General features: G+C 40.4%; 1 pseudogene; it reads right to left on the bottom strand.

The window, feature by feature from the left end:
* Positions 1-523: 523 nt before the first annotated feature.
* On the bottom strand, positions 524-18,729 carry LOC129898879 (serine/threonine-protein kinase prp4-like; annotated as a pseudogene).
* Between the last annotated feature and the right edge of the window lie 1,363 nt (positions 18,730-20,092).

Here is a 20,092-nt window from a genome sequence, read left to right as displayed (position 1 = left end):
CTCAATGATAGCTAATTTATCCAAGTGTCCAAGAGTCAAGACATACTTTCTAGCAACAAAATCAATATGACAATAACAACATCAACATACCTAATGTAATCCCACAAGTGAGTTCTAGGGAGGTTATAGTGTACGTTGACCTTATCCCTACCTTGGGAGGTAGAGAGGTGGTTTTTGATATCTAAGCAAAATAAATTGAAAGGAAAATTCAAGTTTATGTGCAAACGACGAAGCTTTAGTGTTCCAAAAGCTCAAACAAACATCAAGTATAGATCCTCAAAGCAAATAATCAAGCAATTATGTCGACCTCCTTAGCTCGAGTAAGTAGCTTTAGAACCTTAATACACAATCAAACACCCACTAAGGGTTTGAAATCTAAAGATGTTTAAAGCAAATCATGATGAATATCAACAAGATATACCAAGTCTTCTTTTTCTTCTTTCAAACAAAATTCAAATTTAAATTCAAGAGAAGTCATAAAAAAAATATTTACTATAAGAACAAGATCATCTAAAGGCACATAATAAATTTACAAAATTTGGGGTGTTACATCATCATTGTTGTTCACTTCTTCGTGATGAATGGGTGTTCTAATGCCTAAGAAACAGTGATTCTCTTTAGAGGTTCTAACACAAAGATTTTCTCCATCAAATCTTTGAAGTGAGCCAACATCTTTAATTCTTCACCTAGGTCACCTGAAATTACTGAACTAATATCTTTCGGTTTCATGTTGACAATCAGCTTCCTTATAGCCTGCAAACAAATAGAAGCACATGCAAAACTTAAAAGTACAGCAAAGTTATTACCATTCATTATTATAAAGGGTTGTTTATCATGGATTGAAAAGATGGGCTCAAGGGTCTATAAGACATACCTTCTTTGTAACGAGATCCTCTTTAGTGGCGAGGAAATTGAGATCTTGGTCAAAATGTTGATATGTAAATGCACCGTGTGATAAAAGAAGAAAAGAGTATTATTGTTTCCATACTAGCTATATCATTTCATTACTCATTACAAACTATAAAAGCCGCTACCTAATACAATCATCATAACAGAATTGTCCACAGCAAATTATTGACCAGCAAATTAACTTCAAATCATAAATGTTTTCATTCAGAGAATGTCTTAAGACGAACCTTTCTAAGGATCTTCTTCGGAAATGGACCTTTCAGTTCCATATGAAGACGGAGCACGTCATTATTAATACGACCTAGAAATAAGACTTTCCCAGCATAAAGCTCAAACAAACAGCAACCTACTGACCAAATATCCATTGGATGATCATATGGCAAGCCAAATACTACAACAAGAAAAAATACATTAATAAACAAAACCACAGATCCATAAAACTACTTAGGATCAAAACATTGGAGCATCAAACAAAAGAAACAAAGTGAAAAGGAAGATCAAAAAATAATAAATGGAAAATCTTGAGAAATGATACTTACTGATCTGAGGGACGTGATAAAAGCGGCTCACGAGGTATGGAGTAATTTCGTTTTTGCCAGCAAACATAGCATTGCCAAAGTCACAAAGCTTCAGCTTGTCTTTCGCTTCATTTACCTTAACAATTAAATATAGAAAAGTCATCATACGCATACAAAAGCAAAGTGATGAAAAACTACTCTCAACAAATACAAAGTGGGTGAATCAGCAAGCCAGCAAAAGATACAATACTCAAAACATTCCACTTACCAAGATGTTGTCAGGTTTAATGTCACAATGAAGCACGCCACAATTCTTTAGATGCTTTAAAGCACTAAAAAGTTGATTCACATAAAGCCTCACAACGTCGAGGCTGAGTCCAATGTTACGCCCAAACTTCTTCTGGAGCTCACGGAGATTCATCCAGAGAGACTTAAATACTAGACAAAGATTATTCCAGTACTTGAAGCTACAGATTAAATGAACACAGCGGCGCTTGTCTTTAGGATCTGCAGCAACTAGCTTCTTCAATATGACCAACTCTTCCATACCCGCTTTATACCTGATGAGCAGAAACAACAAAATTAGGCTACCAAAACAAGCAAGGTTGGCATGAAATGGAGAAATTAATAGATTAACTCACATTGTTTCATTATTATGAATGATTTTTATTGCAACTTCTATCTGGTCACCGGGTCTAGCCTTCAAATCTTTAGCCCGAACAACAGTAGAAAACACACCTTTCCCATGAGCAGCAAGAATCTCATAACGGCCATCAAGAATTTCTCCGAAGCGGTATCCTGCAAAAATCAATGAGAATTAGAGCATCAACTAAGACAAAAGTTACCAGCCATTACAGGAAAAGTTGACAAAAATAGGCAGAAGGATAAAGCTATTTTCTTGAGGTAACAATGTCAACTTGCAGTATGATATATCAAATAACAGAATGAAGGGACTGTCATGCGCAAATATCAAGGAAGAGGGAGAAAAAAAACAAATTTAGAAGTATGATCAACATGCTCTGAAGTAAAAGCTCAAATAAGAAGGATCCAGGCAAAATGTGAGATGAAATACTTACTATAATACCATTCCAGATCATTCTAGTTATCATGAAGACAATTGCTCTCGGTCGGCATGCATCTCCTTTGCCCTGTAAAATGGATATAAGCAAACACATGAAATCGGTTTACTTATTACAGCCTGATTTGACAAAGAAAAGACTCTCCATAAGCACAATAAATTATTTCCCACAATTCAGTCTAAGCACAAGTACAAAGAACAGAACAATCCTTTTTTTTTCTCACTTATTGTCTAGGGTTTTACCTTGGAGCATAAACCACAAGATAGAGGGATTCATAGAATCAATAGAGTTCAAACAACACATGATTCCTAGATATCACACTCTAAACGGAACAGTAGTAGCAAAAACTACCACCAAGTAATACACTCCCACAATATGGACAAAGGGAATAACCTTCAACTAGAAACATAATAAAATAAAAGCCATTTTGCAGTCATCACTTCAATAAATGGCTCCTTTTTACGTTGAATTTTGGGTTCAGTAGGAAAGAAAGGGACACTCACATTTTGTTTGAATTAATATAACAATAATAATAATTTCCGACGACGTTACCAAGACAGACTCACCATTTTCGAAATGGCAACAAGTGATTCTCCAAATATATCGTAACAAAACATGTCAGCCGACCTCTCACTCTATGAAGTGTTAAAACAGTAAGTCAATCATCAAATAGAAGAAGCTAGTATTTAGGAAAAAAGCTAAACCAACCTTTTGCTTAACTTGGTCGTTATACTCCGGTTGATGCTGTTGGAGATATTCAATTAGTTTAGCAAGCTCTTTCACTAGCTCATCTGTTGGAAACTGCAAAGTAATGACTAATGATCAGAAAAATAAGTTTTATTATCAACATAAAGTATTTTTATTTTTATTTTTGAGAATTATCAGCATGCCAAAGTATTTGAGCCCAGTTGCTAGAAATTCAGTGATCAACTATATTTAATAGGTTATTTTCAGAAGTATTCAGTTAAATTCCAACTTGTTGCTTAACTCCGTCCTCATACTCCTGTTGATGTTGTATGAATTTTTCTTTTTGTTTAGGTAGCTCCTTCACTAGCTCTTCTGATAAAAACTGCAAAGTAATGACTATGATCAGAAAAAGTAAGCTACAATATCAGCATTTCGAAGAATTATTTCATTGACTAATTTTAAAACAAATCCATAACACGGGAGAATGATTACAAGCTCACATAAATAAGTGTTGAAAGATAAGGGGAAAAAAGAGAATGAGCACGTACTCTAACCTGTGGTTGTTGTTGGAGACGTTCAATTTGTTTCTCAAGCTTCTTAACTAGCTCCTCTGTTGAAAACTGCAAAGTAATGACTTATGATCGGAAGAAGTAAGCCGCATTATTAGCATCCCAAAATATTTGAACCTAATGGGGAAGTATTTCATCAACTAATTCTAAAACAAACCCCTAACAAAAGGGAAAAGTATTAAGATCTCCCAGAAATTAGTATGGAAGATAAATAAAACAAAAAGAAGAATGGCATCACTAGAAAAAAAAAACCCATTTGAATCTCAGGGTAAAGTGAACACACCTACCTCTGGAGTAGCCTGTCCTAGTCCACCAGCTCCAGAAGCCTTCTCTTCAGCATTATAAATACCTCGTGAAGGTGATTTCCCAGAAGAAAATATTAGCTCATTAACATGGACATCTGCACCATTGGTTGGACCATCAATGGGCTTTGGTACAATACTATCTCCAGCTACAGGCTTCTCAGTAGACTGATTCGCATGAACCTCACCTAATGCCAAGAAATGAAAAGCACAATTAGAGACCAGAAACTCAACAAGAGACAGACAGACACACACAGAGAGAGATAGAGAGATGCAGAGGAACAACAGAGAAAATAGCTCTGAAGAGGCTCAGGTGCATATACAATCTTCATAAAATCTTAAGTGGAGACATTATACAACTCAAATCCTAAATTATATAACACGCGCGTTTAAGAGTTCGGATCCAAAATTAAGATACATTAAGAAAGTAGGAACTTGGTACTTAAATATCTTAGCAAAATTGGGTTATTAATTAGTCAACAACAACAACAATATACCCAGTATAATCCCCAAGTATAATTTGGAGAGGGTAGGATTGTCACAACCCAATTCCTTAGGTCATGATGGCACCTACTATAACCCTCTAGTAGGTAAGCCAATCCATCAACCCGAAACTTTAAGTAATGGGCTTGAGGGCAGAAACTAAATAAGAGTATCGAATTATAAAAGTAAGCAGAATGAATAAGCGGAAGTAAACCAAAACATGTTTTAAAAAACTAAAGATTCCTCCCAAAACCCTGAAAGTCACAAGTACAGAGCTGCTACAAAATAAAATATGAGTACAAGTCCCGAAAATAGACCGAAAATATATATATATATATAACAACTGGCTAGTCTCAGAAGGCAAAAGACGGGCCATCCATGCTGAAGGAGACAAGAATGATCCAAAAACGCCAAGTACTCACCCTAGTCTCCGAAGTTGACTGCAACAGGTTCGATTTATCCACGGCGATAGCTGGTGCTTAGTCCTGCATCACGAAAGTAGATGCAGAGTGTAGTATGAGTACCAAGACAACAGATACCCAGTAGGCATCATAGGCCGACTGAGCAGAAAAGGTAAAAATAATATGAAAAAGAAGAATAGCCTAAATAGGAGTCAACATAAGCATCAAAAGAGGAAAGAGTACTACCTATGAGAACTACAGTTAATAATACCCAACAGGGCCCCCAAAAGCCCAGCCGAGACACTTATGCGCAAGTTAAATACAACTCGGATGAACCCCCATAAGCTCGCCGAGTACACAGAATAGCTACAACTACCAAGGCTAGGAACCAAGAATCTGCGATGTTAGAAGCCGAAGTACTATATCATTTCCAAATCCAGAATCTCTAAGAGTCAATCGATCTAGTAGTGACTTAGGGTTCGAAGCTGGGACTGGGACCCAAATGCTCACCTAAATATTTAAAGTGGCCAAGGCCGGGACTGAGTACTTGGATGCTTGCCATAATACATAAGTGCGGTCGAGGTCGGCACTGGGTACCCGGATGCTCGTCGTATTATCGACATAATTGTGGCCGAGACTGGTACCCGAATGCTCGTCATACTAGCAAGCCGATAGAGGCCGAGGCTGAGTAACCGGATGCTCTCCGATAATTCAGAATGGAGGTCGGGACTTGGTACCCGGATGCTCACAGATAATTTATCCAATGATGCCAAACATTCTACTTTCCAACTTAGAATACAACAGTACCAAAACTCTTTTCCCAAATGAGTCAACCGATATGCCACCAAAACTGAAACCGAAGCCAAAGTCAACGATCACAAAATCTAGTATTGCCGACGCATCACGAAAGTAACAATTATACCTATCACGCCCCGGGAGGGTACCCTAGACGTAACCGGCACCCGAAGGCCATCTCTGACCTCCGGGCAAACCACTTGGGACAATCACTCATTCATTCAAGCACATTCTATTAGCAGAAAACTCAATTTAAGAAATACTTCTCATATCATAAGGGCCGAAGGCCAAATATCTACAATCAAGACGATAATCAAAATAGGAATCCTCAAGATGGCCGCTCGACCTCCTCACATCTTAGTCTATGAAGCCTCTATTCAAGTCTAAAAGGTGCCAATGACAAGCCCATGGCTACCGACAATCTAAATAAAGAAGAGACAATCCAAAAACTGTACAGGAAGGCCCAATATCCTCCAGGAACTAGGAGGACTCACCGACTGGCTGAAAGTGTAAGTTGATCTTCAACGGAGCGCCGGTTGATGATCTCTAGTACCTGTCTCTGCATCATGAAACGATGCAGGCCAAATGGCGTCAGTACATGGAATGTACGAGTATGTAAAATGGCCGAATACAACGAACATCAAGGAAGAATAAATCAACTCGGGAGCTCAACTCAAAAGGGATGACAACTCAATCAAATGTCCTAAGTCTAAACAAGGATATGATTTAGACTGGACCAATCATATACAACTCAACTCAATCTGACTCAGAGTACTATCAACACTTATTTGGGAGTTTCTCTTAACCGACAACCAATACTTATGAGCCAGTGAAGGTACAATGAAACGACATCGTTGCCACGCCCGTTCATACCTTGCCAGGGCATGAACGACGAACACTCATGGATCCAATCCAACCAGGTCCTATAATGTCAGGATAAAAGCTCTCGGGGAAGCATCCGACTTTAACGGTTCAATCCCCCCTACGTTTGGCAACACAGGTATTGGGTTCGAGTATGGACTATACTCTTGCCCAATTCGGTGCTCGATACTCCTCTCAAGACTCAATGCTCATAAAACTCCATCAACTCAACTCAATCAACTCATATCAACAAGTCTCATTACAACCTTGTCGACTCATCAACTCTGTCACAATCAAATATCAATCTCAATGCTCAATCTCAATCATATCTTCAAGGAAGCTTTAAATGCACATGTATAACATCATCTAGATATAATCAATCATTACCTCATCCATTTGAGAAAATCCTCATGACTCACCACATCTTCAAGACTTCAAATCGACATTTTTATAATAGGCAACATTTTTAAGAAAGTAATATACTTTATCAAATCTACATAATTAAGAAGATCAGTAAAACATATTTAGCAACTCATTCCTTCATCATCTCATACTCACATAAGGGCTCATTTTAGGAACCTCTTAGCTCAACAACATTGGCACATAAATAATTAAATAAAATGGAGACCAAGTTCATTCAAACATGTACCATACCAAGAAACTCAATTTTCATGGATATCTAACCTCAAGACAAGAATAGGGCACATGGGTGGACTCAACCCATGTTTTGGTTAGCCTTACATATCTTAGTGAAGACTTAAAGAAAACCTTGTAGTTGGGTCTTCAATGGAGGACTCAAATCTTGAAGTTCTTGGACTCTTTTTTTGTTGGAAATGGAGAAGAAGAGAAGAGAGAGGAGCTAGGGCTTTTAGAGAGAGAGTGAGGGCTGAAGAAAATGGTCCCAAAATATACAAGGCTTGGGTATATATAATTTGGAACAATTCCCAAATTGCCCTTCCTCCAAAATTCTAAGAAATTAGGCCAAAACGCCCTTGGCGCAATAGTGGCGCGTCACGCTCTTGCAGCGCCAAGGCCAATTACGCCTAAAAACCTGCACACCTCGTAGTGGCGCGCCGCGCCAGAGACCAAACTACTGAGGCATGTTTCTGGCGCGATAGTGGCGCGTCGCGCCCTTACAGCGCCAAGCCCATTGTTCTGAATTCTGGGATTTTGGCCTGAAAAACCCTGCACACTTTTAGTGGCGCGTCGCGCCAGGGACCAAACTACTGAGGCATGTTCCTGGCGCGATAGTGGCGCGTCGCTCCCTTACGGCGCCAGGGCCATTTCCCCAGCAGTGGTAACCCAAGCCAAAATGAAGTCCCTATCGTGCTAGTTCGTCTTCGAATCGTCATATCTTTTGGCCCCGAACTCCAAAATCTACGTTCTTGGTGGCGTTGGAAAGAAGACTCGACGACCTTTAATTTGATAGGTGTGGGCCACCCAGATTAAAGTCTTTCAAACGATAGGGTCATTGAAAGTCGACCCTTACGTGAACTCATCCTAAACTTAGCCACGATGGATCTTTTGGACTTAGCTCGGTCCTAGGGGTCCTCAATGACACCACATCACCTCCAACGCTCTTAAACTCCTCAAGGACTCATCTTAACTCAAGCACATACTTCGAAATAAATACGATGGGCCCCACACGTGTACAAAGAAGGCCCGAATCTTGGGAAAAAGTTTGAGAGGTGTTACATTATCTCCCCCTTGGGATCATTCGTCCTCGAATGACGAGCAACCAAGAATAGACTCGGGGTACAAATCACAATCAAAATCCAGTCATTCAATCAATCAAAACTCAAAAAGGTACGAATGAATTCGAGTCAAGGAAGTGGTCATTACCTTCAATGCTCTCCTCGGTAGGCACGAATAGATGTGGGTATTTAGACTTCATGGCTTCCTCTGCTTCCCACGTGGCTTCCTCAACAAATTGGTTCCTCCACAAGACTTTGACTGAGGCGACCTCCTTGTTCCTCAATTTGCGGATTTGGCGATCAAGGATTTGGATTGGGACCTCCTCATAGGATAAGCTATCCTTAATTCCAACGCTTTCAATAGGGACTACCAATGAGGGGTCACCCAAGCACTTTTTCAACATTGAAACGTGGAACACCGGATGAATAGAAGCTAGTTCTGAGGGTAGGTCCAGCTCATAAGCGACACTCCCGATCCGCCTCAAAATTTGGTATGGGCCAATGTATCGAGGACTAAGTTTCCCCTTCTTTCCAAACCTCATGACCCCCTTCATGGGTGACACTTTCAAATACACCCAATCATCCACCTCAAACTCTAAGTCTCTCCTCCTCACATCGGTGTACGATTTTTGGCGACTTTGGGCTGTCTTTAGCCTCTCTCGGATAACTCGTACCTTCTCCATGGCTTGATGGACGAGGTCAGGTCCAATCAACTCGGCTTCACCAACTTCAAACCACCCAATGGGCGATCTACACCTCCTCCCACACAAGGCTTCATAAGGAGCCATTTGAATGTTTGCATAGTAGCTATTGTTATATGCAAACTCTATGAGAGGCAAGTGATCATCCCAATTTCCCTTGAAGTCAAGCACACACGCCCTCAACATATCCTCTAATGTTTGAATTGTGCGCTCTGCTTGGCCGTCTGTCTGGGGGTGGAAGGTTGTACTCAAGTTCACCCTCGAACCTAATCCCTTCTGAAAGGATTTCCAAAATTGGGAAGTGAATTGGGCTCCTCTGTCTGAGATGATAGACAAAGGGACCCCATGCAATCTAACGATCTCCTGTATGTACAACTTCGCATAATCTTCTGCGGTGTCAGTAGTCTTAACCGCCAAGAAGTGAGCTGATTTCGTCATTCTATCCACAGTTACCCAAATGGAATCATGTTGCGTTCGGGACTTCGGCAAACCTGTAATAAAGTCCATGTTGATCATCTCCCACTTCCATTCTGGAATTTCTATGTTTTGGGCTAGACCACATGGTCTCTGATGCTCAACCTTCACTTGTTGACAATTCGGGCATTTTGAAACGAATTCCGCAATATCCTTCTTCATCCCGCTCCACCAGTAGATCTCCCTCAAGTCATGGTACATTTTCGTGGAACCCAGATGAATAGAGTATCTAGAACTATGAGCTTCGGCCATAATCCTCTCTCGAACATCGTCAACATCCGGCACGCACAATCTATTTTGGTACCGTAACACACCATCTCCCCCTTGGGTAAAAACCATTACCTCTTGTTTGTGAACTCCTCCCTTCAATTGGAGAAGGACGGGATCTTGGTCTTGCTTCTCCTTCACCTCTGCCACAAGTGAGGACGTAGACCCATCCTGAATGGTAACTCCGCCTTCATTATTCTCTTCCAGATGAACTCCCAATCAGGCTAATCTGTGTACCTCCTTCGCCAATTCCCTCTTTCCTTCCTCCACGTGGCTAGTGGTACCCATGGACAACCTGCTAAGAGCATCAGCAACAACATTAGCTTTACCTGGATGGTAGAGGATGCTCATATCATAGTCCTTGAGTAGCTCGAGCCATCTCCTTTGCCTAAGGTTGAGTTCCTTCTGGCTAAAGACGTATTGCAAGCTCTTGTGATCGGTGAATATATCGATATGCACTCCATACAGATAGTGGCACCAGATTTTAAGTGCAAACACCACAGCTGCCAGCTCAAGGTCATGAGTTGGGTAATTCCTCTCATGAAGCTTAAGCTGTCTTGAAGCATAGGCTATCACCTTTCCCCTTTGCATCAACACACAACCCAAACCAACTCTGGAGGCATCACAATAAATCACAAAACCTTCTGTTCCATCGGGCAAGGTTAGAACAGGAGCAGTGGTTAGCTTGGTCTTCAATTTCTGGAAACTCTCCTCACAAGCATCAGACCATTGGAACTTAGCCTTCTTTTGGGTCAGCTTAGTCAATAGCGATGATATGGATGAGAATCCCTCTACAAACCTTCGATAGTACCCGGCCAAGCCCAGAAAGCTCCTTATCTCTGTTGGGGATGTGGGTCTAGGCCAATTCTTCACAGCTTCTATTTTCTGAGCATCCACCTGAATACCATCTCCAGATACAATGTAGCCTAAGAAGGCCACCGATGCAAGCCAAAATTCACATTTAGAGAACTTTGCATATAATACCTGGTCCCTCAAAGTTTGTAGAACGACTCTAAGATGATAGGCATGCTCCTCTTCATTCTTGGAGTAAACCAGAATATCATCTATGAATACAATCACAAACATATCAAGGTACGGTTTGAATACTCGGTTCATGAGATCCATAAAAGCGGCGGGAGCATTAGTCAACCCAAAAGACATGACCAGAAATTCAAAGTGGCCATAACGAGTCCAGAAAGCAGTCTTCGGAACATCGCATTCTCTCACCTTCAACTGGTGGTAGCCGGATCTCAAGTCTACCTTTGAGAAACAAGTGGCACCTTGAAGTTGGTCGAATAAGTCATCTATTCTGGGAAGAGGGTATTTGTTCTTTATGGTGACTTTATTCAACTGCCTATAGTCGATACACATTCTAAGGGACCCATCCTTCTTCCGCACAAATAGGACCGGAGCACCCTATGGCGAGACACTCGGCCTAATGAATCCCTTATCTAACAAGTCCTTCAGCTGCTCTTTCAACTCCTTCAACTCGGCCGGAGCCATTCTATATGGGGGAATTGAGATAGGCTGGGTATCAGGAAGAATATCAATCCCGAAGTCGATCTCCCTATCAGGAGGGACTCCAGGCAGATCTTCAGGAAAGACATCCGGAAACTCGTTGACAATCGGAACTGACTCAAGGGATGGAGACTCAATGCTGTCATCTTTCACTCGGACAAGGTGATAGATACACCCTTTTGAGATTAGCTTCCTGGCCCTAAGGTATGAAATAAACTTACCCTTAGGCGCAATAGGACTACCCCTCCATTCTATGACAGCCTCATTCGGGAATCTGAATGTGACAATTTGAGTTCTACAATCAATAGAGGCATAGCAGACATAAAGTCAGTCCATACCAAGGATCACGTCGAAATCAACCATGTCTAACTCAACCAAGTCAGCCAAGGTGTCCCTGTGATGAATTGACACAGTGCAATCTCTATAGACTCTCTCAGCTAAGACAGAATCACCGACAGGAGTGGCCACACAAAAGGGCTCAAGAAGACGTTCAGGGATTTTATTGAACTTACTAGCCACATAGGGAGTTACAAAAGATAAGGTGGCACCTGGATCCATCAATACATAACAATCAAAGGAAGAGACTCGAATCATACCCGTCACGACGTTTGGAGAGTTCTCCTGATCTTGGCGACTACCCATGGCATATAGGCGGTTCATACCTCCACTCGTACTTGGAGTAGCGCCCCTCTGATTTCCTCTAGCTGGTGGTGCGATGGCTGAGGACTGGGCCCTGTTCCCCCATGTTGGACACTCCCTCAGAAGATGGCCCATTTGGCCGCATTTATAGCAACCAACCCTTCCTGCTCTGCATTCTCCCAAGTGAAGCCTACCACACTTGCCGCATGGTGGCTTTCCCTTCGAACCCTGACTTACACTGGCCGGGGATTGAGAAACCTGGGGTCTGAAATTCTGGCGACCTTGTCCCTGCCGATCATACCTGTCCTGCAGCATCAGTGCGCTGGCGGTAGATGAGGCATAGGTGGAAGGCCTCTTCTGGAAGAAGGACCTGTTGCCCTTGCTTTGCCTCTGCTCATTCTCATGCCCAGATGACCTTGCCTTTTTGCTCAGGTGCTCTTCTCTGTCTTTCCTCTTCTCCTCCTCTACCTGTTGAGCATACACCATTAATCTGGAAAGGTCCATATCCGAGATCAACAATGCTGCCTTGCATTCCTTCTTCACATGCCTCCCTAATCCAGAGACGAACTTCCTCATCTTCGACCTCACATCAGGAATCATTTCTGGAGCATACCGGGACAGCTGGATGAACCTTAGGCCATACTCCTTAACCGACATTCCTTCCTGCTTCAGATTAACGAATTCCTCCACCTTCGCTTCCCTCAATTCTCGGGGAAAGAAGTGGTCAAGAAAAGCCCCCTCGAATTCATCCCATCTAGCAGGTTCAGCATCTTCACCTCTACTCTGCTCCCATTGATTATACCAAATATTTGCCACATCTTTGAGTTGATAAGACACCAACTCGACCCCCTCGATTTCTGTAGCGTGCATAGCTTTTAGAATCTTCCACATTTCATCAATGAAATTCTGGGGATCTTCATCAACCTTAGAACCCGTAAATGATGGTGGGTTCATCCTCAGAAACTCTCTAATTCTAGTGGCAGCAGATGGTTCCTGGGAACTAGAGCTGAGAGTCGGCGAACTTTGATTGCCACTTCGGGCGGCCATTAGTTGGGTGAGCATGGCAATTGCCCCTCGAAATTCAGCTTCTGATGTGGGTGTAGGTGGAGTAGATGGCACTTGAGGTGCCTCTGCATATCTCGCGGGTCGGCCTCTAGCTCTTGCTAGGCGTGCCTCTGACTGTGGCATCCCTGCATTATCAATATTCCTCTGGCTAGCGGTACGTTTAGGAGGCATTATCTGTAACGTATGAACGCACGAATTAGAAAGGAAGTTTCATGGAGTTCAACTCCATCGCACGAATTCAGAGTATGAAAGAAGTGAAACAATTCCTAATGTCCTATAGCCTCTTGCTCATAAGTGTGGTGCACAACACACCCATAAGCAAGACTCTATTAGACACGGCTTCATAGACTCCCTAGGACACTTGAACTCTGTGCTCTGATACCATGTTTGTCACGCCCCGGGAGGGTACCCTAGACGTAACCGGCACCCGAAGACCATATCTGACCTCCGGGCGAACCACTTGGGACAATCACTCATTCATTCAAGCACATTCTATTAGCAGAAAACTCAATTTAAGAAATACTTCTCATATCATAAGGGCCGAAGGCCAAATATCTACAATCAAGACGATAATCAAAATAGGAATCCTCAAGATGGCCGCTCGACCTCCTCACATCTTAGTCTATGAAGCCTCTATTCAAGTCTAAAAGGTGCCAATGACAAGCCCATGGCTACCGACAATCTAAATAAAGAAGAGACAATCCAAAAACTGTACAGGAAGGCCCAATATCCTCCAGGAACTAGGAGGACTCACCGACTGGCTGAAAGTGTAAGTTGATCTTCAATGGAGCGCCGGTTGATGATCTCTAGTACCTGTCTCTGCATCATGAAACGATGCAGGCCAAATGGCGTCAGTACATGGAATGTACGAGTATGTAAAATGGCCGAATACAACAAACATCAAGGAAGAATAAATCAACTCGGGAGCTCAACTCAAAAGGGATGACAACTCAATCAAATGTCCTAAGTCTAAACAAGGATATGATTTAGACTGGACCAATCATATACAACTCAACTCAATCTGACTCAGAGCACTATCAACACTTATTTGGGAGTTTCTCTTAACCGACAACCAACACTTATGAGCCAGTGAAGGTACAACGAAATGACGTCGTTGCCACGCCCGTTCATACCTTGCCAGGGCATGAACGACGAACACTCATGGATCCAATCCAACCAGGTCCTATAATGTCAGGACAAAAGCTCTCGGGGAAGCATCCGACTTTAACGGTTCAATCCCCCCTACGTTTGGCAACACAGGTATTGGGTTCGAGTATGGACTATACTCTTGCCCAATTCGGTGCTCGATACTCCTCTCAAGACTCAATGCTCATAAAACTCCATCAACTCAACTCAATCAACTCATATCAACAAGTCTCATTACAACTTTGTCGACTCATCAACTCTGTCACAATCAAATATCAATCTCAATGCTCAATCTCAATCATATCTTCAAGGAAGCTTTAAATGCACATGTATAACATCATCTAGATATAATCAATCATTACCTCATCCATTTGAGAAAATACTCATGACTCACCACATCTTCAAGACTTCAAATCGACATTTTTATAATAGGCAACATTTTTAAGAAAGTAATATACTTTATCAAATCTACATAATTAAGAAGATCAGTAAAACATATTTAGCAACTCATTCCTTCATCATCTCATACTCACATAAGGGCTCATTTTAGGAACCTCTTAGCTCAACAACATTGGCACATAAATAATTAAATAAAATGGAGACCAAGTTCATTCAAACATGTACCATACCAAGAAACTCAATTTTCATGGATATCTAACCTCAAGACAAGAATAGGGCACATGGGTGGACTCAACCCATGTTTTGGTTAGCCTTACATACCTTAGTGAAGACTTAAAGAAAACCTTGTAGTTGGGTCTTCAATGGAGGACTCAAATCTTGAAGTTCTTGGACTCTTTTTTTGTTGGAAATGGAGAAGAAGAGAAGAGAGAGGAGCTAGGGCTTTTAGAGAGAGAGTGAGGGCTGAAGAAAATGGTCCCAAAATATACAAGGCTTGGGTATATATAATTTGGGACAATTCCCAAATTGCCCTTCCTCCAAAATTCTGAGAAATTAGGCCAAAACGCCCTTGGCGCGATAGTGGCGCGTCGCGCTCTTGCAGCGCCAAGGCCAATTACGCCTAAAAACCTGCACACCTCGTAGTGGCGCGCCGCGCCAGAGACCAAACTACTGAGGCATGTTTCTGGCGCGATAGTGGCGCGTCGCGCCCTTACAGCGCCAAGCCCATTGTTCTGAATTCTGGGATTTTGGCCTGAAAAACCCTGCACACTTTTAGTGGCGCGTCGCGCCAGGAACCAAACTACTGAGGCATGTTCCTGGCGCGATAGTGGCGCGTCGCGCCCTTACGGCGCCAGGGCCATTTCCCCAGCAGTGGTAACCCAGGTCAAAATGAAGTCCCTATCGTGCTAGTTCGTCTTCGAATCGTCATATCTTTTGGCCCCGAACTCCAAAATCTACGTTCTTGGTGGCGTTGGAAAGAAGACTTGACGACCTTTAATTTGATAGGTCGTGGGCCACCCGGATTAAAGTCTTTCAAACGATAGGGTTATTGAAAGTCGACCCTTACGTGAACTCATCCTAAACTTAGCCACGACGGATCTTTTGGACTTAGCTCGGTCCTAGGGGTCCTCAATGACCCCACATCACCTCCAACGCTCTTAAACTCCTCAAGGACTCATCTTAACTCAAGCACGTACTTCGAAATAAATACGATGGGCCCCACACGTGTACAAAGAAGGCCCGAATCTTGGGAAAAAGTTTGAGGGGTGTTACAATACCAATTTACGAATGAGGATATTTTTAAGAGCAAGGATAACTCCTAACTAAGGCTATGCTACCAGGCATTAGCCCGCTACACCATTCTACAAGGATCTAAGTCCACCGGAGTGACGCTGGGACATCTAAAGCAAGTGTACATCCTATACTAAGGACAACATACTCCACAGTGTCAACAACATGCTCATTCAACACTCCTTATAATACTAACAAGTAACGACAAGATACACATGCTTTTAAATATCCGAAAAATCCGATAACAAGCCTAAACCATGATTTCTAACACCTAAAATATACAATCATACTACCCAACCCAAATTCCTACTATTTCAATATACTTTCACACATTCCAGCTCAATCTAAAGAAAGGTAAAATCGTAGCCTACCTGTTGGCTAAACACTCCTTCAAATCACTATGCTGGAGCTTTTCCCTTTCGAACGACCTCGGAATGCTTCCAAGCTATCAAAAATAGAACCACAACGTCAATACGGTCGTTTAGACACTAATTTCATAATTTTTGGAGACGGGCCAATTTCGGGGTCTAAAATGGGAATTATGGGACCCACATATGAAATTACGGATTTGGCCCCCAAAACAGTTTCCAAATGTCACCCCAAGCTCAAAATTTAGATTTATAACACAATTTGAGGTGGAAAAATAATGCAAGGCGATCAAACAATCAATTCCCACATTTTCAAACTAAGAAAACAAACAAGACAGCCTCTTTACGCGTCGATTTATCAAAAAAGAAAATCTCCAATCAAAACAAATCACACCATGACATTCCTTGCGAAAAACTCCACAATCTAGCCTCAAGAATTACTCAAAACAGAGTTATATTTACCAAGATACACTTTTCCAAAATTCAACAAAATTTGATTCCAAAAAATACTAAATCTGCAGCTAAAAATCCATTTATCACCTCGAACGACGTGACAAAAGCAAATTCTAAAACTACACGATGTTTTCCTCAAAATTCCACGCAAGATAGCCTCTCGAATCACCCAAATCGGATTTATATAGGTCAAGAAATAACTTGTCAAAGTTCTTCAAAAATTCATTTCAAAAATGGACACTGCTGCAAATAATATCATGGTTTTTACCTGAATCGAATACTCCAAATCAATTCGTAAGCTCCCCAATGCGTTCTTCACGAAAAATCTCACAAGTTTTCCTTTTGAATCACCCAATTTGGAGTTATATAACTCAAGTTATGGGGTTTTAAAGTTGGAGGAAAAAACCCAAAAAAAACAAAGGCAAACTGCTGCAGATTTTTGCAGATTTTGGAGAAATCCAAAATCTCCGACGGGGTGCTCGGAATTCGTTCGGAATCTGATAAAAATAAACAAGATATGCTAACCCACTAAATTCGACATTCCGGAATCAATGGCGCATTCAGCCATACAAGATCATTTTAATAAAATATGGGTCCCACACCCAAGAGTCACTTTAAGCACATTCCACAACGGGCCTCGATATTAGTCCGGAAGCCTCGAAAAGCGAACGAATGGACGTTCTAGACCAAAATCGATATTTTGGAACTAACCGCCCTGTCAAAATTTTCATTTGAGCGTGTTTGAAGTAATGACTTATGATCGGAAGAAGTAAGCCGCATTATCAGCATCACAAAATATTTGAACCTAATGGGGAAGTATTTCATCAACTAATTCTAAAACAAACCCCTAACAAAAGGGAAAAGTATTAAGATCTCCCAGAAATTAGTGTGGAAGATAAATAAAACAAAAAGAAGAATGGCATCACTAGAAAAGAAAAACCCATTTGAATCTCAGGGTCAAGTGAACACACCTACCTCTAGAGTAGCCTGTCCCAGTCCACCAGCTCCAGAAGCTTTCTCTTCAGCATTATAAACACCTCGCAAAGGTGATTTCCCTGAAGAAAATGTTGGCTCATCAACATGGACATCTGCACCATTGGTTGGACCATCAATGGGCTCTGGTACAACACTATCTCCAGCTACAGGCTTCTCAGTAGACTGATTCGCATGAACCTCACCTAATGCCAAGAAATGAAAAGAACAATTAGAGACCAGAAACTCAACAAGAGAGAGACAGACACACACACAGAGAGAGAGAGAGATGCAGAGGAACAACAGAGAAAATAGCTCTGAAGAGGCTCAGGTGCATTTACAATCTTAATAAAATCTTAAGTGGAGACAGTATACAACTCAAATCCTAAATTATATAACACGCACGTTTAAGAGTTCGGATCCAAAATTAAGATACATTAAGAAAGCAGGAACTTGGTAGTTAAATATCTTAGCAAAACTGGGTTATTAATTAGTCAACAACAACAACAATATACCCTGTATAATCCCCAAGTATAATTTGGAGAGGGTAGGATGTACGCCTACCTTACCCCAACTTTTGTGAGGTAGAGAAGTTGTTTCAGATAGACCCTCCCCTCTTCAGATAGAGCTCTACAACAGGCAAGAAGAAATACAGCAAAACATAATTGAATTATATTTTACAAAAATCATAGGTCAAATAACTTACCATTTTCTCCGGATTGAGTAACTTGGTCCTTCTGTCAAGGCTGATTCTTATACTTTTCAAGAATAGCTTGCTTGCGCCTTTTGCTCTCCTCCTTAATTCTAGCAAGTTCTTCTTCTTCTTCCTGTTGAGCAAGTTGGAAAGCAATTTTTTTCTTGATAGTCCTCTTGTTCAACTTCATCTCAGCAATGAGAGAAACGAAAACCAGTATCAAAAACAACTTCGTCTTTGGTGCTCTTTTGCTTTCGACTTACTTGGACCTTGTGTGATTTAGAATCCAGTTCATTTATGTAACTAGAATTCTGCCAGTGAGCTTTAAACAATTCCTACACAAGAAATATGTACATGATTAAAACATAAATGTAATTTATTCAGACAAGGTTTGATTTTAACAAATCACAAACATACAAAAACAAAAAAGAAAGACCTCAGCCATGAGAACACCAACACGCCTCAATGTAATCAAAGCTCAGTATGGGAATAGGTAGTTATCATGTCTCCTTTTGCATTTTTCAATTGTCTTGATCTATCTTTTTATCTTTTTTTTTGGATTAAAAACTTTCGAGAGTTTAATTCTCAATTTTATAATTTTCTCTCAAATTTCGACTCCCCCTAAACCTAATTAGACCACAAAAAGAAAATATTTGTAACATTATATTCATTTTGGTTCAGAATAAGTATTGCTTTAAGAAATCAAGAAAGCATTAAAAAAACTGTTAATATTGTCGGAAGTCAACTTTTTTTTAATTATTTTTTTTGCAAATTGTTTAATTGTCCTTCTTTTGTGATGATATTTTCTTCTTTTTATTTTGTCATAGAATTTTTTTTAATATTTAAAAATAATTTGATTTTAAATTCTATATCATCCTTCATGAGATGATTATAATTACATGATCATACATGAATTGTTTTAAAATACATGTTCCAAAATTTTCTTTGTTAAATTCCGCTCTCAGCTATATATTATCACATAAATTAAAACTTTTTTAGTAATTATAAGTTTCTCAAAAACATCAACAATGAGTAAAGTGTATAAACCAATTTTTGAGGTTTTCAAACTAAAAGTATATTTTTATACATATATTTCATGAAATCATATAAAAGCATATAATTGAGTGGTTAAAATGTCTAATAAATTGATATATATTTTAAATATTCATCACACTTTGCCTCTCATTATTTTGCCTCCCCTTATCAAGTTTCTTCTTACCCTATGGTTGTATGTTATTTCAAAATTCAATTTTGTGTAGAAAATTCTTATTTTTGCCAAGCCAATTGAGGATTTATCTAAAAAAAAGTAATCTTCTAAGATATATGGTTAATACTTCTAAGTAAGTGACTTGAAATCGTTGTTTGGGACGGATCTTCGAATAAAAGACTATTTTTATTTTTTGAGTTGATATAGTTATTTCTAAGATAGATTTTATTTTTATTGAAATCTGAAACCTAAATTTATATTTGAAATTCAAAATGAGACATGTGTTATGCCCTTTTTTTAAAACTTTCTTTCTTCGACCACTATAAATTTATCTTCTTTGAAAGTGGCTATCGATTTGCAATGCCTATTTTGGCTTTAGTATATTCTTAAAAAACACGAGTGTATACGCGTGTATAATACATCTCAACTATTTTTTTAAGGTCAATGACCTCTGATGCTTCAAATCTTTTTTTTCATTGTTATATTTTTATTTTTATGATACAACACTACACTTGACAGATAACTACGTCAACCGTATATCAATAATTGATTAAAACAGATAACCACATCAAGCATATCTCAATAGTTGATTAAGAGTGAT

Source organism: Solanum dulcamara, chromosome 8 (genome assembly GCF_947179165.1).
Source record: "Solanum dulcamara chromosome 8, daSolDulc1.2, whole genome shotgun sequence".
NCBI lineage: Eukaryota > Viridiplantae > Streptophyta > Magnoliopsida > Solanales > Solanaceae > Solanum > Solanum dulcamara.
Note: the sequence above shows the minus strand (reverse complement) of the source record. Positions and strands in the feature narration are given on the sequence as shown.